Source organism: Varroa jacobsoni, unplaced genomic scaffold, assembly GCF_002532875.2.
Source record: "Varroa jacobsoni isolate VJ856 unplaced genomic scaffold, vjacob_1.0 scaffold_401, whole genome shotgun sequence".
NCBI lineage: Eukaryota > Metazoa > Arthropoda > Arachnida > Mesostigmata > Varroidae > Varroa > Varroa jacobsoni.
In genome coordinates this window covers 140,012-163,517 of record NW_019213303.1, presented here as the reverse complement: position 1 = coordinate 163,517, position 23,506 = coordinate 140,012, and the positions used below count along the sequence as shown (strand labels likewise).

At 40.5% G+C, this 23,506-nt stretch overlaps 1 long non-coding RNA gene across 9 annotated transcripts in view; it reads right to left on the bottom strand.

The window, feature by feature from the left end:
- Positions 1–14,412, bottom strand: part of LOC111260112 (uncharacterized) — a 79,704-nt gene extending 65,292 nt beyond the window's left edge. For 7 of the 9 annotated variants that reach the window (XR_002680091.2, XR_002680090.2, XR_002680088.2 and 4 more), the window contains exons 1-2: positions 14,147–14,412; positions 2,327–2,435 (exon numbers count right to left, since the gene is read on the bottom strand). This is a non-coding gene — a long non-coding RNA (uncharacterized LOC111260112). Of the gene's footprint in view, positions 1–2,326; positions 2,436–7,081; positions 7,918–14,146 lie in introns of all 9 variants that reach the window. The other 2 variants (XR_015310892.1, XR_015310893.1) reach the window with 2 other exon arrangements.
- Positions 14,413–23,506: the final 9,094 nt, after the last annotated feature.

Below are 23,506 nucleotides of genomic sequence, written 5' to 3'. Positions count from 1 at the left end.
TACACCACTGTCCCTGTATGGTTAGAAAGTGTTCACCCCCCTCCCTTTTCACCCCATCACTCAGCCAAATCCTTTGTCGCCGGCCCCGATGTAGTGCCTTTTCTTTCTTATTGGCCATACGGTCAAAAATAGCAGTTTTATAACGGCTGAAGAAGTGACAGAAGGGTCGTCTAGTTAGATGGTTGGTTATACAGTTACACAGGCAGACGAAATGGGCACGTGGATCATTCCTATATATTCCATTCGTCATTTAGTAATACAGACGGAAAAGATAATGGCGGATATTGCGCTACTATTTTTGGCTAGTAAGTAACCGTAGCAGTAATACGTAAGCGTTTCTCTAGACGTGATGAAACGTCACATTCTAAATTATGCCGGTTCAGTTGGTCAGGATCGGTTACGTCGCCTGTTTATAATGTCTCGTTCTCTTGTCCGTCTGTGCGCACTTTCGCGTCGTGCTAGCTATGTAACAGCGAACAGACGTGCGCATCACCTCGAAATAAATTACTTGATCACCTTTTGATTAATTTTTTTTTTAGCCTTTCGATTGAAGTTAATTTACCACAATACATTTAATTGTATATGTTACTTTCTTTTAGTTAGGTTTCATACAACAAATAAGTGGAATAGGGACATGTAAATCAATCCCGTAAGCCTGGCAGATGTCTCAGCAGAGAGACGTACTCTACACACCCGGGTGACATGAAGGTGCAATGCGCCAATATTTATCGTTTAAGTAAACCAATTCTACCTGGATACATTTTAAAAGTTCAAGCCTTTGCTTCTCCAAAGCCTTATTTCGTTCAATTTCTGCATTTATAAACACAGTGCATTTATGAATTTCAATCGAAATTCATAGATGCACTGTGTTTCCGAAAATTATTGTATAGCACCCCCTTTATATCCTATCAAATCTAAGAAGTGGTCTATTCAAGTTGAAATCCCCTGAGATTTATTATCCTTTCCTTGCCCAGAAAATTATCGTGCAAGATCCCCTTTTTATACAGCTCTCATGTAGAAATGACTCTTTTATGTACCGATATGTATATGGTAAAGTAGTTAATTACGACATATTCACTAAACTGGAGCATAATACACTTCACTGCCTTCATCGCAAACGATGACCGAGTGCGACCAACTTACATCTGTGCATAGAGCTCTTCAGATGACTGGACCGACCGAAGTTCTACGCAAGGAAGCCTGCGCTTCATCGCCAGTCGCTTTTTGCGGCCATTCGTAACCTAGTTTAAAATTAAGATAGAGACCATAGTCGATTTTGCCAAATGCCGTTAAATGCTGTTCCTTATGCATTTTTTTTTTCATCAGCTATAGTTGATGGGAATAATGATGGACAGGGCTGGGTCGAACATGCTGTTTGTCACTGACGCAGTTTCATCAAATAAACAACTGCTAAAAACGAATTTAGGCAAAATACAAAGTGTAGCAAAAGCTAAAAATCGCCGAAGTTTTTTTCCTAATTGACTAATAATCATAAAAAATCTTTGACATTTCTTCTATGCTACTTATTGATGTATTTGTGATGGACGTATTGAACCAGGAATATAGACGGATACAATCGAACACAGCGTATCGTTTCGATGTCGATTTTTATGTGCACTGACTCGTTTGTTCAAAATTAAATAACGATTAAAAAAATCTCTCCCATATAATGGACATATTAATGGATGGGTGTTTGTGAGACTAGCAATACCAACATCATCTCGTATGGTTTGCCCAACTTTGGCTCTGACCAACATCGTAGCCAAGTGAAGACGGGCCAATTAATCACAGCCCCATCCCCAGAAGAGCCGAAGGAGTCTCTAATTCATTTTGAGGGAAACGAAAGATGTCCTCTCCGCAGTTAAACGCCATCACTTAGAAAAGTGTTCGACGTATCCGGTAAAATGTCTGCCACAAACTTAATAAGCTATATAGAGAAAAATGTTTAAAACTACGTTAGATTACTTTCTTTTTGTCCACACAAAACCGCGGTATCCTGTTATAGTACACATAGATACGTAGCAGCCTGTTGCACGTATTCAAAAACTATGTTGGATTACAATTCAGGAAGCTCTTGCTAGTCCAGAGAAATTATCGCAGTCGATCACATCGAGGCTCACCTTATGAAACATGATTTTTCCTACTTGAAGGAAAGACAGCAGCTAAATTCTTGCTAAAAGAATTGTTTCTATGGTAGAAGCCAGATTGTGCACCAACTCGTTAAAATAATATCATCTAGCAAAACCTCATAGTCTGGTCATAGTGGGCGTTGTCGGTGGTATTTGTATCCGAGTGCTTGATTAACTTTGATCTTCTATCTACTCACTTTGAGATCCTGCCGCCTGATGTCGTTCTTCCTCTCGCTGTGACTCGCTTCTAGTTCCGATTTTGCAAGTGGCCGATTACGCAGAGAGACATAATTTGAGTTTGCGTGTCTGGAAACAAAAAAAAATGTTTCATTTGCACACGTAGCGAATATTGCTGAGCTGATCAAGCGCAATGGTGCCTTTGCTAGCAAGGTGGCATGACCACTATCAGTGAAGGGTATCAAGCACTATGAGGGCAATCTTGGCCTGACAAGAATTCGCCAATGTAATTAAAATCAAATTGAATGTGAAGGAACTGCCCCGAACAGGGTCAACTAATGAGATTGCACTTCAGCAGGCACTGAAGGAGAGCAGGCCTCAATGTTCGTCTCGATATTGTCGAAGCCTTTACCCGTCCAGATGATATAATTGCAATATGAAATAGTAAACCTGGCTGACGAATTGTGGAGGGGCAAATTCAGCAGACCAATTGACAACGAGCGTTATCTATAAATCGCTAGATAATCTTATTGTTGATCGTAAGCAGCATTTGTCATATGGGTTGAAGGTAGAAAGTCTATTTAGGAGGTGAGAAGGCGCTGTATTTTAGGGGGTACAGTTGAACTGCATTGAGGCCCTAGGAGATTAATAGATGCGAGGTCATACCTTTTGAAGCGATAGCTTCTTGAACCAAGTTTGAATTTGGCGGTTTCATCAGTCGGACTCGCCCATGCGATTTACGAAACTTTTCGATAGCCTTTGAGTGAGCGGAGTTTTAGTTAAAAGGGAGGCAGGTACCATATGCAGATGTTTTTTAATAATCACGAAAAATGAAGAAAACATCCACAAGTTGTTGAACCATCTGCTTCTTTTTACTATGCCTGTATAGGGCATCATCTTGATATTTGCTTTCAACTTAAAAAACCCAATTATTTTGGACTATAAGAAGAACACCTTCAAATAAAACTTTTGCTACCCGCGAATTCAGATTATATCTGTCTGAGCGACAGGCAACAGTGTTACTGCTCGGCCATCTTGAAAACTCGTTTTAGTCGATTAACGAAATCGAGAGAGTGCTCATTGCATCGCTCTATAATGAAGTAAACGAGATTAGAAAAATAACGAATTTTCCCAATGTGGACTTCGTAGTTGTCGTTAGCAGTGGTTCACTGTACTGTAAATCGACTGGTAAAGATAGGAGTCGCAGATACAGGGCTACCAATGTAACTACTCTTCGTCAGCTACACTTGTTGGTTGACAAACGGGTACCACAAACACCTAGTCCTTTCTGTCACTCCTCTAACCAAATCCAGATTTAAACTAATCAGCTGTCACTTGTTCAGGCCATGCAGACGTTATTGGTGTTGACTAAACTAGGACAGTGTACCACAGATCAAATCACATTTCTTCGGTGGATAGCAAGACGTTGCTGGGAAATTTGTTCCCTCCCTCTGTCTTCAGAGCTGCCCATTTCCAGCTCCTTTCCCCACTTGTACCTCTGGAAATAGGGTCAGAAAGCCACAGGAACTTGCAGGTGATTGCAGAGAGGATTACTCACCATCTGATGCGTGAGGCATTCGTTCAGTCACTGCTGCAGGCCACAGTGAGATAGACCCCGTTAGTTCATTTGCTGCTCTTGGTCAGTAGTCACTGTTCTTTTTGCAACGGCTCGGTCAGAAAAGAGAACCCACTGTAAGGCTGAAGAGACCACGAGCCAAGAACTGGCGGGCAGATTTGTGGGGATCGGGAAAAGCGAAAGACGAAAGGGCTCAATCTATTACTACTTATGACTCCGTGCCCTGCGCAGACTAACGCTGCTTTCTCTATGCTCCGCCGCTCCGGCCTGTCTAGCATGGCCTAGCAGCGCAATGTCTCCACTGGCATCATTCGCTCGCTCGCTCATTCCTTTCCATTAGTAGTTGGTTGGGCCAACTGGTTGGCAGCTGCCCGAACACCACCAGGAGAGGCTGGCGGCAAGCAGCATGACGGGGGTTGAGGTCGGTCCATTTCCGACCCTTACGAGTTTCTCTTGCACTTGTTACTGCTGTTGTCGCTGCTACTTGCAGCCAGGCATACAGACAGACGGACTAGGCAAGGCACGGCAGAGCAGAACTCGTCGTGGCCAAACGAGACAACAGGGAGGTAGATGTTCAGAGTTGTCGACAAACCAAGCAAACGCCGCTCACGTACCTCTCTATGCCCATAGCCTATCAAATGCTGGCTATGGGCCCTCTCATTTAGCCACTACTTGAGAAAAGACAGAGAGAGGGTGTAGCGTTAAAAGCGGGGCTACGGTTGGAGATGGTCTCTCCAGCAGCTGCTAATGAAAGAAAACCACATGCAGTTTGTGTGCATATTATACAGTAAAGGCGACAGTTGCTCTATCCACTCAGCTGCTGAGATTTTATTAAGCTGAAGGTGTGGACAAACGACAGTGTACCAAAAAAATAGATGAAAGTTATTTCTCCGTTACTTGATATGTGTCTTCAGTGATGCGAAGGCGCTGCCTAACACATACGGGAAACCATGCTATGGATCCGTAGAAGAGCGCATCATGGCTGTTCTTACCTTGCATGTAACTAATTGTCGAATAACTACGGAATGAAGAATCTTACCCGGGATTTCATATCTTATCTCGAGTACATTAAGAGATTAAGAAAAGTACCTAACAATAAAAACAGTGGTGTTTCCTTAAGGGATACAATTGTTTGTTCACGGCACACAGACGGTACCAAGTTATAGCCATTGACAACCCCCAAGAGCCACCTTTAGGGTTTATAAAGCTGCCGTAAATGGAGACTAGAATTACTCTAAAGCAATTGTTAATATATTTAACGGTGGCTCAGCTAGTTACAAGATGGATGAGCCATAATACCGCGGTTTTACTAGTCTCGCCAGTAGGTTAAAGTACCCAACGAATGTGTCACTTAAGTAAGCGACCAACTTCTTTTTGGATCCCAAGCTTTTGAAAGCGACGAACAGAAAGCTACATTATACCGAAAGCAGAAGAGAGTTCGTAGCACAGCAGTAAACGGTCTTTATTCGATGTGTTGAAGGCGCATGTACATAATTATAGATCTATAACTTCGTTCAAAATCATCAAAAGTAGAAAAGCCTACTGTTAATTATGAACTTAATACCTGGCAAAATCTCGAACTCGATGTGCTTTAATTCATTTCCTGGACTATCACCTGTTTATCAGTATTAAGAAATTGAATATTTTTTTTTTTGAAAAAATTAATTGCAGCACATTACTGCATAGTAATAATCTTTTCTTGCTTCCATTTGTACCTACGTTAGCCTCTCCATCGCCTATCGCAATATTATCGGCTTTTTCTTATACTTTATTTTTTTATACTTTATTTAGAAAAAATAATTCGGCTGTGATCTATTAAAAAAAAAAAGTAAAATACATTGATTCTGACACAGTTATAGCAAGTAGCTCTCTTGAATATTGCATAGGAACGAAAACTGTCTAACGAATGCACCCAAACAGGGAAAAACAGAAACCGAAGCACTAAAAGCGAATGAAAGAGAATTACGTTCATTTGACACTTTATTTAGTGCCTGCCGCTTTTCTTACTTGGGGAGGGGAGGGGAGGGGGCTTCACTGCACCTCCAGCGGCCGCAGCTGTAATAGTAGCTGCTACATCGGCAATCTCAGATTGGACGGATCGGTACAAGAGATGCTCTGAAAATGTTTTACTTTGATTAGTTTCGCTGCGCTTCGTCTGCATTTCCTGGACAGCAATTCCAAATTGTTACTGCCGCTGTTCCTGCTCTATCGCGTCCCGCGTATTGCGTATTTTCGGTCCAGCTCAGCCCCAGCTATTGACCGACCTTACCCCTTAACTGAATGAATTCTGCTCGAGTCATTCCAGGGTTCTGTCAGTTCAGATCCCATGAAAGCATGCAATACTTAAACATTTTGTTACTTTTTTTTGCATGTCTGATGTACGAGGCCTTCTCTTAAGCTTCGTTCTCCAAATCTATTCCGGGTTGTTTTTCCAAACTGCAGTCGATTTCCTCTATTTTGTGCGTTCTGTTGCTGGGACAAAAATCGGTAAAAGCAAAGTGCCTAAAGAAGAGAATGGCGAAGGGACAAGCGTCTGTACACCACCCATCGCAGCAGCAGAAGGAAACATAGCTCACTAACAATACGGCGAACCGGCCGGCCGGTTTTATTCGGGCTTCATCCCCGTCCGCTACCATCTCCCGCTGCTTTCCAAAAGCAGGACATCAGTATGACATCAAGCGGGACACGACGTATCGAGCAACGAAGCCAAGATGGGCTAAAAGAGCCGACCCGACACGAGTCGGCTTGCTACTACACAGGCACTAAGCTTCACGAGAGCTAGTTTATTTTGTACCTTAATAAGCGTAAGTATTCACCCCAGCGAGCGGCCCGCAAGCGAAAGACCAGCTCATCCGACGTGTCTTCCAGTGCCCACTTGCTTAGCCATAAACAGGTTACTGTTATTGATAAATCTAGCTGCTTCCTACCATCGTACAAGCAGAAGCTTGTTCATGCACTACCTGATATATATTCAGTGTGTATATGAACGTATATTGTATAGACACACACTAACATATATGAGGCACGTGAGACTAAAACGTAGCGGGAAGGTAACACAGTGTAAGATGAAGCATTGAGTGTCTGTGAACGAGAGGGAACAAACAAATCTCCCAAATACAAGTTGTAATATAATTCGGGTTCGCAAAATGGAGTAGGAGCGTTGCCCTTAAAACGAGCAGATGCACACGCATACACATACCGAAAAGATGCATAGTTCGCCTCGGAAGCGACCTAGGACCGCCATTGGATCATCACGCTCTATAAAACCGGACGTGGGCTTCTGTAACTTGTCAACCGTATGCTTAACTTTGTAGCTATTTTTTGATCACTAGCTCGCTTGACAAGCTGCCGTCGAAGAAAAATGCAAATTAAAGAGAGGATTGCATGCTCGAAACAACAAAGTCAAACATGATGAAGCGTCAAAGGGGTTCACTGAACAAAAGAAACATGAGTGCCCATCCAGATTGTCTTTTGATTTTTTCGTATCCACATACGCAGTTGATATAGGCACACGTGGGGGCGCAGGGTACAGTCAGTCTTATATCTTCAGAATTTCGCCTTGCGTATAGAATGAGAGTTCGCAGGTTGATCATTCCGTTTCGGAGACCGATAGGAGAATATATAAGCAAAAACACTCGTTTTTTTTTTCATCCGAGCCATATAGTGATATTTTTCCAGCTTGTGCTAGGGATATTCGGGTTTTGTCGACAATAGAATAATGATCATATTTATGCATCCATACATTTTTGTTTTTTCAACGGCTGAAATTTCTTGGCACCACTGTTCTTTCGTGGCTTCGTAGAAAGCAATTACGCATACTTCAAGAGCTGTATGAACATTGATTTCATTCGAAACAAACGTAACTGTGCATATATTCATTATTGAAGTCATACGAGTGTTAAGTTTTACTTCAGTTGGAATTCCTCATTTTATTTCAGGACCTCATGGCTGCAGTCGGGCGCTATAGGCACGCTTCTTCAACGACAGTGTATACGCAAAGGGATTCAAGAATTGCACAACTTTTAGAGAAAGCAGCTGTAAAGCACAAACAAAAAAACACAACCATAATACTTTATAAATAAATATAAGTCCTGCTGCTATATTTTGAACGACAGTAAATAGTTTACGCTACCTTTTTCAACGTTGTGCATTGTGTCTATATGGATAATGCCTAACGTTATTGAGCTCGTTAACGCTGCGTGAAGTTAGTTGAAAACTTTTACCACTAATAAGTTTGCGCATTTGTGCTAGAAACGCAGCTGTCCTATCTAATACAATAAAAAACAACATCCTGTAACCATTGCTTTCCTTACCACGATATCAAACAATATGATTTTACTAGTTTCCTCAGCTGACTGATTCAATGGAAATAAATAGGAACTTCGTACTATAGTATTTCTTAGCTCTGTTTCCGAGGAAAAAAAGAGAGAAACGTATGAACCGTCATAGCTTGCTTGATACTTATTGCATTTGCTCTACTGACAGAGCTAATAGTTGATTGGTACCTTAGGGTGTCGATGGCATTAGAAAAGCCATTCTTAAAAGCCCTTGTTTTTGTCTGTGCGCTATATTTTGATAGGACTTTCCTCAAGAGAATATTTTTTTCCTACCGTCGCGTTCTTTATACTTGAAGTTCCCTTTGACACGTTTCTATTTCTAGCTAATTTCCGCATAACCATAGTAAACAAGTTCAAAGGCTAGATATATCTATATAAACCGGTATAGATCAGCTAATTATTCTCTATGAGAGCTTGAGAAGAAAAGCAGAGTCAGGCAAGCGTTGCGCAGTTTGTGAACAATCAAAAGAACTTCACACCCCATAACATTATGGTGTTTCGTATGACTGCACCAATTTTAACCAGATACCGAATCACAGTATTTGATCTAGAGTATCCCGTAATATTTAGATAACGAAAAACCCAATGGTCTCTTAGTAGTTTGTATCGATTCTGTATTGCTCGCTAGTTGGCAGTGCCATCTATTGTATCTATTTGTGGGCTGAGCATGCAAGAAACAAGCTTAAGCCCTGGCAACGTTTGGCAGAACATCGGCGAGTATTTTTATCGCAGTATGTCCGTCTGCATATAATGTTGCTTAAAAAGCATCGACTAGCAAAGATTTGCCGTAAGTGGGACATTTTCCCACCTGCACGAACAACACTTCCTTGCCACCACATCTACTGCCGGCGATTGTTGCTCCATTGGAAAGCAAAGACGTAAAAACGGTCGTCGAAAAACGGGCCGCTGTCTTAGAAATAAGGGTGTGTGTGTGTGTGTGTGTGTAACTAATGGCCGGTAAACAACAACAGGCTTCTTATGCCGTGCGATTACCTAACTTGTGCGTTTCAGGCCGACCCGTACAGCATTTGCTGCAGTATCAGAAAAACAAAAGCGAGCTTCTAATAGGTCTGATCCTTCGTGGTATAATGTGGATGACAGAGTATAAGTTGTACATATTTATAGATCCATTGCATCATTTAGGCGCTTATCTAGAGTCCAAATAGAATTATGGACAACAAAAAGACATTATGTACTCATCTTTGATGTACATTTATCTGAGAACTAAGCTGATCTATCTGAGTTGAACAAAATATTGCTAACGAACGTATGAAAATCTGATAAGCTTCAAAATGTATATTTTTTTTACCAGATAATTGATTCAGTGGCCACTGCATCATCTGCTATAGCAGATTCTGCGTTGTAACGTTTTTTAGTACTGGACTCCTTTTCTAGGAAGAACATCCGTATTTGTAAAAAAGTAGGATATAGGAAAGGTCTTTGATCTTCAGATTAAAAAGGTAGAAATTTTTCAGTAACAAGATGACCACTAAATGATTCAATTGAGTTAAAAGTCGCATTTGCTTGAAAAGGGTTTTTAACAAATTGACAATGGTCCAACAATCCATATGATGGCCGTGCTAATTACTGTTCTATCTCAATTTTTACGCGAATCACACCATTTGAACGTATACATGATGAAACTCATAGGTAACGCTCTAAAAAGATCTGATTTTTAATCTCTCGATACGGGCTATCGTTAGAGACTGCTTTTTCCTGAACGTTATCCTATCAGATCGATATAGCCTAACATGGCCTATGGTTTGCCATCGAGTGCAATTTAGCTAGCTATATATAGCTGTAAGATAGATATAGTGTATATAGATTATGATATACGTTATATTTGAAAAATATGACAGGAGCTTTGTACGACAAGGGGAACAGATTCAGAAAAGCAATTTAGGGTATTATATAATGAGCCAAGAAGCAGAATAATTTCTCTAATTATAATACGTAATAACCAAATTGGATGTGCTCAGTTATCAATAGTGTATAGACTGGGCCTAATTAATATACATTTTATTAATGTAGAGGCGTGGATGCAGAGTATAGCTTTATAGCAAATAACGCCTTAAAATTTAGCTCGCCCCCTAACAATGATGTTTACGCACGAGCCCAAAAATCTATCGGTAAAAAGGTTATGATGGAATTTGTTACTAATAAAAATCACCTCTTAACTCAATGTAAATGATCTTTGCTTCAAAATAGGCAAGACTATATACTGATTGATTTAGATGTCAAACGCCATGATAAATGAGCACATCTCTCAAGCTTGGGACAAGGATTTATTTGAGGCCATTTTGGGATCCCGTACGATGATAATAGGAATAACCATTTACAAACCGTCTGTATGTGGAACAGGCTATTACTTATAAGTACTTGGAAGTTACATATCAAGTAAGTTAATCTTAAATGAAACACACACACACACAAAGAAAATGAACTGCCGGTTGTATCTTATAACACGAGCTAAGGAACACATCGTCAGCTGTTTCTAGGACATCTTTTCCTTGATACATTGTACATCTCCATATGGCATACTTTTATTTAGAATCGATTGTAAAACACACCCATAATCCCAAAGAAAAAGACATGTATTCTAAAAATGTCTTCAGTGCAAACAAAGCAGTGATACAATCTGGCAGTATAAAAACTCTATAGTCTTCATACGTATGGACCGGTTATTTGTGCAAACAAATACAATTTAAAAATTAGCGAAAGTTCGACAAACATATATAACGCTCGCCTGAATACGACCGAAGGTCACTAATAAAAAAAGCCACACTAGACTAGTTATCAATCGAAATCTAGTACTTTATATATTAGGTTATTATTATAGGGTTTATATATGTATGTATATATAGATAACCTTCAAGCAGCAAAGAGACTCATCCTTGAGCCGCACCTTTGAGGAGTAATTTTATAAAAATTGCTCCTGATAGTCCGATCAGTTGTTTATTACCTTAAAAATGATTTGCTGAAAAAATATTATTTGTGTATATATTATATTTTCCACTATGTGTTTCTTCCAAGGTTAGTCATATATTAAATAAATAACTTACCAAACGTATTTTCAAATATATTTATTATACTTATATGTCAACCAACGCTGATATGGCTTTTGGCGTCGTGATAGAATAACATGTATTTTTCATATATATGTCTTGAAGTTAGAGGGATATCTATGGTACTAAATATCTGTTGACAGTAAGTTTAGCGAGTGACGTCAGTCCCTTCTAAAAAGCTCTAACCACAAATTGACTTGGTGACTAGGGCCACCATACTCTTTAATAAATAAATGTAAAATTCGGTAGTTTTAAGTACAAAGCATTTAAAATATCCCGTAGCGACAAATAACGCTGATGTAGTTACCTAGCTTAAATGGAAAGAAAATTTAGGTTGCGTCCTACGTCTGACGTTCCACTAAGCTTACTACAGGATCGGCTACACAATGTAAATTGTATCTATTAAATTCCGTTTGGAAAGTAAGCCTGTTACCGTCGACTCTGATATGGTACCATAACGAGCATTGTCAATCGCTATATGGTTAAGTCTGCCATCGTTCTGAATTAACGTCAAAGGTTAAGCTACTCTGATAGAAAATCAGGAGCTTCCTGTGACGCAGACGAACATCGGTCCTGTCACATCCCGCATAGAGCGATATGTAGGGATTCTATGTATATAGTTGTAGTAAGGGTTAAATTAGACCCTGTTTCACGAAAGCAGTTATTACGATACTTGTTACGATTAAAAATACCTATTGAGCCTTTCACCACAGTACAAACGATTCGCAACTTAGGTGTTTGGTCCTTCCAGTGAGTTTGAGCCCGTCTATAATAGTATAATAATAGACAGAGGATGTTTTTTTCTCATTTCGATGTTACCCCTACCTTTCAACCGAATTATTAGGTGTCCTTGACCATCGGATCCGCGTTTCCATAATACCCTTACTTGCAGGCTTACTATGTTTCCACGATTGTGTTTCCCACCTTCCTCTGCCTTTTTAGATGGCATTTTCGCAGACGCAAAAAGTGTGTCTATCGCCATTTTCTCATTTCCGGAAAAGGGGGGAGCGAGAAGACGATCCTTCATTCTATATGTTTTATTCTACCACTAGCATCAGCCTCGCTGGCCTGGAACGTTCATCTCATGCGATTGCTATCCCTTTTTATTCTTTCTACACAGAACGTGCCGAGAATTCTCGTACCGGAGACGACACTTTGTCCATGGTTAGGCCATCGCAGGTTAGGAACGCCACGTTCCGGTTACGCTACCGAAAGTTTCCGTTTGCTTTCTATTTACCTCTTCGGTCTTGTTTAATGATACGCACTTGCGACAGCCAAATGCAGCCTCGTGGCGCAGAGAAGCTAGAGAAGTACTCGTACTGACAGTGTTGCTTAACTCGCCGTAGGCAACGAGTAAACGTGTGGACTCGACCAGCAGCAGACCCAAGCGACACTATGTATAACTCAAGTGAGATGTTAAGGTTCTTACTATTCTTCTTCATTTTCCTGTCTGTTTATTTTCTTTGTTAATAAGGACCAAGATATAGGACACATTAGTCACATACACACACACACACACACACCGAGGCTGTGACTTATTATTATGCTGTTGTCGAAACAGTCATCATTATTACCCCTTCACTAACATCCATACACAAACAAGATAGACAAAAACGATGGTTGTGTAGAATACATTTGTTTTTTTTTTGATAGCATTTTTTTGCAGCCTCCGAGATTTAGTTATATGCGCTTCAGCCTGCTGCTCTTCTAGATCCGGATCGCTCATAATTCTTCCATGTACGTTTGTCCTTTTTGGCCTTCCAAGTCGAATTGTCATATTCAATATACGATACACTATAAACGTAATTAACTTCAGAGAAAAAGCGCACTTTGCCCTGTAAAGTAAGCTGTTACACAGTTTGCCAGGCATCAACAGAACGGATTACGGCAGACATTGCTTTCTGCTTGAAGGACAAAGTGTCAAGGAGAAAATCGCGGGCCTGCCGTTTGCTAACTCTGAGTACCGTTTCCAGTAGCGACAATAGCGGTAACGGCGATAGCGTTCGTTTTTTGGTGTCGTTTGTCACATCTTAACGAGCTCTGAGAAGGGTCGGAGGCCGCAAGCCGGGAACTTGAGCTGCTTTGAGCGTTCAAACCAAACGGTGAGCTAATAAAGGAAGTGGGTACTGGGCGTAATGCACGCGACTCCTGAGAACACAGGTGCTCACTGTTCATATCTCAATGAGTCTGAACAGTCACGAAAATTAAACTTTTACTAAATTAAAGTAATTGTAAAAAAGTTCCACGGAATGAGGCAAGAGAAGGAATCCAGCGATTTTGTATAAATCGTATGTCAACATAAGCTTGACATATGTATGTATACTGCTGCATTATATATATATATATATATATATATATATATATATATGGAGTTTCCTGACATGTTGGGGCAATGATGCTGATGGTTGTAATTAACAGGTTGATTAAAACGAGGATCGTGCAAACGGACTTAAGGGCTACTTTAAAGACATTATTAATTATATGGTAATTTAGTCTGAAGCAACTGATTAACTGCACATCTTATGGATGAAAAGTAGATGAATGAAGCCTTATTGGAGGCCAACGATTTTTGTCGTGATGCAATTAAAATACATTTTCAAGATATTTTACATAAATAAATGAATTTTTTGCAACAATTCTTAATTGAGTGCTATCTTTTAAGCAGTTGTATAAGAACAAACAAACAAACATCACCGAACTAAATCGAGAGAAACCTCTTAAGGACTTTCTAGGAATGCCGTACGTCTGGCCATTACAACGCTTTGTAACTCCTAAAATGTCACGACTTTAGTACCTATTGTTTGAACACTTATCTAACCTGAAAATTGTATATTGCCTAAATCGATAGACCCGACACACTACCTCTGACTGACGGCTGAGGACGCTCAAACGCCAAACTCCAATCGCACATGTCGTTGCTGATATCGACTGACCAACTGAAACGCCTCGTGCGTCTGCACAGAGCGAGCTACTGCTTGTTCACGGAATATTCTTGAACAAACAACAACCGATAAAGGTTTTGATCGTTATGACCTATCTGCCCAAGTGGGGTTCGTCTATGCGCACTCTGCGCGTCAGCCAAATAATACAGTTCACAATGAGCCTATAGCTGATACCGTTTATGTCGCTTTTCGAATACGCACCTGCGGAGAGAAAGATGCAAGATGCAGACATAGATTTGCGCGTTGCTAGGTTTTTCTTATCACAATTCTATTGAAAGGCGAATAAGGGCTCCAGCCCTTCCAACCGAGTCTACAACAGATACAACAGCAGTAAAGGAATTGGCAGTAATAATAAAGAATAAGCGGATACAGAACGCTAGCGATTGGTTTCGACATGACCGTTACCTACACATAAATGTAATAATACTACAGCTTAATAAAAATCGAACACCGTTTTGAAGGCCAGAAAGGAATCATTCGGTAAATTATGACCCCATCTGCGTATCTTATATAAATGGCAATGGTACATGTTCGATGATTCGTGGTTCTGCTTCGCAAACTTCCATGTAGTGACGCATACCGGGGCACAGTTCAGCAAGAAAGTATTGCAGGCAAATCGAAATCATCTGTTCTACATACGTTAAGACCCAGAGTGGCTCTGTATATTTAATTTCAAATCAAGCATTGTTGGAAAACTATGCACTCTCTCTCTCTCTCTTTGATAAAAAACAATCGATGTAAAAATTAGATCCTTTTTTAATCGATTAATGTGCAATTCAATGAGCTTTGCCAATTGATGCTTGTTTTTTTTTACTGCGTAGCATCGTACTTGAAGATTTAATGATTGTGACCGTAGCGATAGCATCAATAAGAACATATTTAGAAACACGAAATAGCATCGTATCGTCTTGAGAGTTTTACGGAACTCACCAAAAGACACAACAGCGGATCGACGTTGTGTCTTAACGTTCCGTAAATGTTTGTACGAATATCAAACGAAGCGGAAACGTAAGAGGACAACAGTGACTAAAACCGCGTCTACTCGGGCGAGCGTTTGTTCTAGTCGTTGTCATCTGTCCCTATTTACGTGTTCGAGAGTTCGCTGATTGGCCGTTTGCCATTATATAATAGAACGTACCATGACTTGACAGAATAACGACTGTTCGGTAACAAAATATGTTTCCCTAAACGGCCGAAAAACACTCCTAGCAGTGCATTTTTAAGCGTAGCGCTTGAGATATCAGATTTTTAGATAAGCTGGTAACATTATTAAAATTAAAACGAGCACCTTTTGTCTCCATAAATAGAACAATATACATTCACACACATTACGTCTAATAGCTAATTAGAATTAATAAATTTTGATCTATTTACATGTTCATAGCGATTCGCTACGAAGATGCATGTGTTTCAGAATCGGAAAACAACTAGTAATTCACTAAAATGCAATAAAAATCCTCATTTATAATGCAACTGTCATAAATAACAAGAAATGCTGATTTTTTCCGCTTTCCCTAAATAGATCATGGTTCGACTGAAGCCGTATATTGGTCAAGATGGCGGTGTTTACAGCCTACGTAACGCCGTTTCTAAAGGGGCGCTGCGATCTCGGCAGAGATGCCGAGATAAATGCATCCTCTTGATGGTAGCAGCAGATCATAATCACTTCCATTCATATTAAAGTTTAGACAATAGGCGCGGTTTTACTTTAAATTACAAATTAATAGCCACATTCGTTTGCCGACTTAACATTGTTAATTGTAATGTGCCCCTATAGTAGGCACATACGCCACGTTAGTGCCACGAAGTGGTCTCGTCCTGCGGCATCCACCTTCATATACCAGGCTTCAATGTGGAGCTTTAAGATGGACTCAGTTTCGTTGCTGTAGTAAAAAAATCTCTGCAACACAACAGTCTGCACCGCAAAAGCAGCAGGGATTATCACGACTAGCACGTGTTAGCATCTTGTTTCACCTTTAGCTATGTACGTCCCGCTCTTCTTAGCGCCGCTGTCTAGTCATTACGTCATGATCCTTCCCAGCTATACTCGTAGTATACAGGGCGAAATTGTCCGTTTGAAGTTTCGCAAAGGATGCCGCCGAAAAACGACTGGAACAAGACTTTGCAGCCTCCCTTCCTTCTCATGGAACGAGCATGTCATGCCTATGTCAAATCAGGTCTAGGACTTGATAAACACTCAGCCATTATAACTTTCTGCTGTAGGTCCAACGGGGAAAGTCACCTTAGATAGATAAACTTCTCTGACCGCAAATAAATTGATACACATCGAATCTTGGTACTAACCGGAACGTTTATATTTCTCTGTTATGATTTTCGGCAGCCACGCGCGATGGAAAAGGCCCGCAAAACATGGCCACTTTGTTTTTGGTTATCGTGGGATGCATTTTGATAACGATATCTAGACTAATGCAATAGTTCTTCAGATCTTAAATAATAAGTGGTAATTAGCTTGGACGATAGATCTCGACCCTATAAATTTTATTTCAAATATATTAATTTGGGTTCAGCTATCGTTCTTTTTTCACAATATATTAGCAGGCATTGCAGTGTGCTACAACGAGTTGAAAACTTCTGCATTTAGACCTTGTTATTAGATTATAAGCTGTCTACAGCACGCAGCAGAAAATCGAAAACGACGAAGTGAAATTTATTGTCTGCTTTGCAGGCTTTACATGCCATCGTTGTAGAGTTTCAGTTTAGTTCGTATTAGCGTCGACGGCCACAAGGAACATGAAGTTGCTCGAAAGGCCCGGCGTATTTTTGGCACTTTGTATCCCGCAGGCGTACAGGGCTGTAACTAAGTAACTATCCTCGTGATCCTAACAGGTATGATACCTTTGGACTTCAAAGTTCACAAACGGCGAGAGCTATATAAAGATTCCTCTCGCATTCTAAACGAGCCGAGGGATGTGAGCATGACTGCCTGGCAAGAAAAGCGAAATAGAAGGAGATGATACCCCATTTAAATTCAGAAGCCACAGTCAAAGGCATAATTCCGATAATTACTGACTAAATCGACACGGCCGAACAGGAACGGATATTCCACATCAGTTAGCCCCTAATGGGGCGCGAGAGCTTCAATAGTTTCAGCGTAAAATAGGCCAGGCACCTTCGCCGATATCGGTGCACTGTACCAACGATGCCGACGATGATGCCAGCCACATTTTAGTGGATTGCCTTGCACTGGAACTGGTGTGAAACCGGATAAGTAAATGCAAGTTGGAAATGAGCGGCGGTTTCTGCGGGTTTGCTTAGTACGTTTGCGAGACGACTAAACAATGGTATAAAGGAGAGCAGCTGGCCAAAAATATACTAGTTGAAAAGAAGGCACTAGAGAGAAAAAGGATGGAACAACTTATCAGCCAGATGAGATAGACAACGGTAGATTCAGAGTGCTCGAGGCACAACGAAGCGAGAGTATATGAAACATTGCTGTGCGGTTGACTACGTCAGAGGAAAGCAGTGTAAGGTTTCGCGCCAGGTTACCGCGATCGGCAGTACTGAGAATCCTGCACAAGGATCACTGGACTCGATTCACAAATCTACCAGCCTTCTCAGCAAGCTCTGAATAAAAGAAATACTTGGATAGGTTTAGAACCAAGCTTTAAGCATAAGGGCTTCAGAGTTTAATAATTCCCACAGTAGCACGCAACCACCTAGGTCTCTGCGTAATGCGTTAGCCCCCAATTGCCGTAAAAACATATCTTTGTTCTAAAAACACTTCTTATTGTTCGGATGTAACCAAGACTAACTTTGTCATATTTATATAGATGTAATTAATATACTTGAACGCCTTCAATATATCTTTCAGTGGAGTTTTTTTTTTTATTCATGTTCTAAGATCTTTTGGGCTGTTTACTTAGTTGGTCGCACCTTCTATGACCCCTAAGGTTTTTTCTACTATAAAAACAAGGTCTTGTATCTTCGAACAGGTGTAATTATAGGGCAGGTAGCTCTAGAGAAGCTACTAGCGATCGATTATAAATACCGACGATTCAAATGAATTGTTCAATTTGGCGATCCTCAGACAAAGCTGGAAACCCTGTTGTTCCATAACATTGTTTTGTGTAACATGGGCATCGGTTTGACTCATACAATCAATAATTATACTAAGTGACACGCATATACTAAGAATCGTACCGTACCTGAGAACACGAGATCCTCACGACGGATACCTTTTAACTTACATTAAGTTAAGGGGGCACGGAACTGATTTCCTAGCCACAGCTTGTCTTATATGTAAGGGATAAGGCCTTATATGTAATTAATAATTAATTTTCACGCTCATCACTCGTTTGGCGAGGGAAGCACGAATTGTCAGAAATCTAACATCAACTGGTATTAACCCACATTGGAGATTTTTTTCTGTTATAATGTGGATGAAAGAATTCTAAACTTGTCCATTTGACGCACAAGTAGGAACGGGTACCTAAGATAGAACTATCTATTAAATCCATTCATCTATCTTGGTAAACCTATTTATTACTTCTGCATGTACTGTTATGAATAGAGATACAGTAAGGCAATTTTTTTCCTTGATTTGGTTTACATTCGAACTGTTTTGATGTACTTCGCGACATTTAGATAAAGTACAATGCTATCCTACAGGCCCGATCCCAGTTAGAACCTCTACTATCTAAGTAATTAAACGCTTGAAACATTCTGACTTTTTTTGACTGTGTATATAGATAAATTGCTCAAAATAAAGCACTTGTATTACGGAAAGGTATTATCATGTAAACAAATGAACACCAACCGTCAGCTGTTGTTGGCCTCTTGGATAACTTTACTTAGAGACCATGTTCTAATTCATGATGGGGTTCGGTTAGGAAGGGCGGATAAATTTGATTTTGTCATCTATCTGAATCGCGAATGAAACCCGTACGATGAACGTGAGGAACATCGGAAAACAGCTTACTATATGCTACGTACAGAGATATAGACAGGTAGTACGAAGTAGTGACCCGATAGGGGTGCACCTAGTAATACCATTCTTCCTGCCTCCAAGACGTACATCCCTCTATCACCAGGCCGGTAGGATGGACTACTAGGTGATTTTTGTGTACATTTGTATGTCTGTTTGTTTATCTGTATTTTGACGATTCAGGTTGAAAGTGCCAACAGAGTGGCAGACTGCATTTTTCTTGCTATTTATAGCGCCCTACATTTGGCTACGATAAGCCATTCGCATCGACAGACTGCCTTTGACCACTGGACGTGGCCCCACTTGATGGCCACTGTTGTCGTGAAATGGAGGTCTCATGATGACTTCAGTCTGGTTGTCCTACTCATACACATGCAGAAGCCCCGCATGAATAGGCAAGCAGGAATGAATTTAGTAGATATAGCTCAACGACGGCTAGGGCTCCCCGATCACGTCCTCTTCAGCTCTTAAGATAGGAGTAGTGTTGAAAAAGCATCTCAGATAAGCTCGAGTCTGCTCAGGTCCAGCAAACCAGGGGAGTTGCAGAGACAGGCATGGCGACGGCGGCTATAGCATCGGTACAGCATATGAGGTAAGACCGCAACAAGGTAAGGGGTAAGCAGGAAATGTGGCGCGGTCATCGGAAACCAATGTCAAATAAATCCACCCACTGCGTGACGAAAGACGCGTCGGTGTCGAGGAGAACGAATCCAAGGTGACTCTGCGTACGCATACGCACAAGTTATCTAGGAAAACAACAGGCAGAAAAATAGAAACAAAAGAGGTACAGTTAGCTGAAGCCGATGAGAAAACAATGGAGGTATCTGTATCACGAGGCAGACAAAAGGACAATGAACGATATTTATACATGGTGTTCGATCGTAACAAAATAATCATTATAGGTTTAATATAACGAGTGAATGCAGCACAATAGGATACAGAACGCTGTGATTTTCTAAACGTACATGACGTTGAGGAAAAAAACACATAATACCTAATCTGTATTCATATCGGCCATAAGTGTGTCAATGTACTAGCGACGTTATATGCGTCCCTGTCCAAACTCAAGGACAATATAGGGTTCATGTTCGTACGCCACGTATGAACATGAACACTATACCTCCTCCTCCCCCTCTCCTCTTTTCTGTTCACTGCGAGACACCCTATGCGCGCTACATATACAGGTGGTTAAGCACCTACGTTGTATAATACAAATTCGAGTTAACTCTTCAATAAGCTAGCTAGCTAGCTTGAAGTAGAATACTGGTTCATGCGCGCTCTCGATGTGTGCCTTTTTAACGGAACAGTTTTCTATGCGGTGCTCGATTACTTTGAAAGACGACATATTTATAAGCTGATGCTTGAATTGCCAGAAAGATCAAGAACATCATTGCGAATATGTACGATCTGTCAGGATATTTTCACCTTGCTTCTTGAGTTTTTGTTATTTTTCTAATGATATATTTATATTTTTGATGAATGTAGACCTTTAGAATGTAGTTAACAACTGTTAGGTTCATCGTAAAGGTTGTGAATCGTTCACCGTTTGCCTTCTTCCCTCGTTAGCCAGTTCTGCTCCGACATCAGCATCTACTTGAAGATCCTGCTCGCTGGTCACTCCGTTCGAATGTAAATTCCGGATACCACCAGGTGGACTATGAGCGATCTGATCACCGCTTTTTATGCAATGTGCCGCTTCAGTGAACATGAGAATTATAGCGTAGCCCCGTGTACTGCCTTTTGCCTGCTTACGCAACTTAGCCACTTCTCGGCCTCCTATGGAGATCCGCAATGTAACAAACATCCAGGAAGCGGCATTGTACCGCGCTAGCCAAAAAAATCATACATGTATTAAGTAAAAATATATGTGGTACCAAGTCAATAGTCAACTAGGGGTAACATATCACATGTCAACGTTTTGATGGAAGAAACAGCCTCATCTTTCTGTCTGCGGATACAGAGGCAAAAGAGCTGGAAGACTTAGGCAAATTGTGTTCTGCGAAGGCGTGTCATCCGCCCGAAACGCCGGCGCGTATCTTCCTTGTAACTCTTACGTAATGCAATCGTATATATGTATATATATAAAAATTGAATTGGGCTGAAGTGTTTCCGATGCTAGTACTCGAAAGGCATCCTAAATATTGATTTAAGAAGAGTGATAATAAGATTTGCATCGGGAAAATTACACCGAAGAGTTAAATACCAATCTGTCCGCGTGAGCTATTCATACACATTTGCCATTAGCAAAATACACATAGTAAATTCGCTAAATTGATACGGCCTGACTGAAGTCCACGAACGTATTTTTCCATATAACATACATCCATCCGAGCAGGCTGGGTGAGTAATTACCGTTGGGAAAAATTGGATAATGTAATTTCTATTTTATTCACTGTGTATTTTGAAAAGCTAGTTAGCCATTAAAGTAAGTAAGCAATGCTTCCTTCTATTAGCGATGTGGTGCATGCCTGTTTCAAGAAACATGACGGAGTGACGGAGGTTACACCAGTTAAGTAAGGGGGTTCCTATGTTACTGCGGCAATGTTTAACATCAAACGAATGTTTCAATCATTCAGCTTCCTGAGATGGTCAAATCGGTCACAGTGAAACGTATTGTTTTTTTTTTCAAATTTAACCGCTCTCGACCTGAACAATAAAACTTGTCCTATTGAAATATGTCCTTGTCAGTAATGTTCAATAAATGGAGAAAAATAAGCGGAACGACAATTCTCGAGACTAGCAATGAAACGCAACGACTAAGAGACTTTAATGTAGATCTACGAGGATCAGGTCTAATAACAATTAGTTCGGAGTTTTGAGCAGGAAATAACAAAAGCACTTGGGTTATTGTGTGTTGTCCTGTCGGTTTAGAGAACTGTCACGGTTTGTAGACAAGCCGCGCCCGTTAAGTCGGTTATAGCGCTTACCAACTGAGAACTAAGGTGCTTTCAGAATTTTCTGTATATATCTTGAGGCTCTTTCAAAAGCTCATTTATACCTTAAAATGTTAATAAAAGTATGTGCGAAAAGTTATACGTCCAACAAGTATATGCGTTTGCTTTCAGTATAGCTGTAGTAAGCCGACTCTATTCATATGATTTTTTCCGTGGTTAAGCTTCGATTCGAATCACAAACTAGAATTGTAACACAAGGTTGTCTACGTTCGAAATTGTCCTGTTTGCGCCTTGTTTTTTCACTATATCTTTATTGCCTCACGGCATTATTTTGGCCAGTTTTTAAATGAACTGATCGTGGACCGAAATTTTCTCGCATTGTACATGAGCCTGATGGCATTGCTGTTATTCTCAGTCTGTAATTCTTATTACGGAAGTAATCATTTTGAAGGTGAAAAGGCATTTTACTGACTAGCAAATTAGTCATCATTTTTCATTTTAATTAGATTTTAAGCAAGTACCTCATATGGTACGATTTTTTTTAACGTCCGAGCAACCGACATGTGAACCATACGTGCAGGTAGCTGGACATCTATAATCTAACCGGAATAGCCTACTTTACTAGTGTTTAATGGTAAATGTGCTTCCTTTATTTATCTCAAACGTCTACAGCAGCTTTAAACAATGTATACAAAAATTGTATACATTGTTTAAAGTTAACGACGGCCCATGGCTTGCTTTGACATCAAACTGGGCATCTTACGTAATCATTCTAGCAGTATTCTATGTTCAGCATTGCAGCTTTCAGGATTGCTGGTAGTAGCCTTCTTATTGAGTTCTCCTAATACTAGCCCCCTTCCACAAACAAAGGGTGTGAAACACCTCAATCGATCTTCGTCTTCATGAAGCCAAACCCGTCGGGGCCATTAAGTCGATTTGTTCGAGACCTATGTTCTATCCTACAGAGTTTTCGAGACGGGCCCAAGTGCACTCGATGCAGATCGAAGAACAAACTCCATCAAACTCAATTTTCAGTCTTGAGATCTTCGTCCTCTTAAAGGGTCGAATTTCGTGTATCAGAATCATTTGAACGCTGGCCTTAAACAGTCTGGTGACGTCGATCTGTTTTTCCGTTAGCAGACAGGCCGGTCTTACTATCTTTGCTGTCTCGATTGTGCGAATACGTCTATTGTATTTGACCTTGGAAATCTGCGCTACAATAAACGTATAAAAAATCGAGTTTACTTTGTACAAACTATTGAATATTACCAAGACTTCGCAAAATCTGCCGCCGAAAGTAAGTATTATAAGAAAACAAGTTGTTCAAATGCAGTAGGCTGAAAAAACGAATAGCTGTATTTTATTCTAAAAAAATCCCTCGGTTCAGAAGTTAACCATTCGCTAGACGTTCGTCTATACGGTAGCTACTTACTTAACTAGA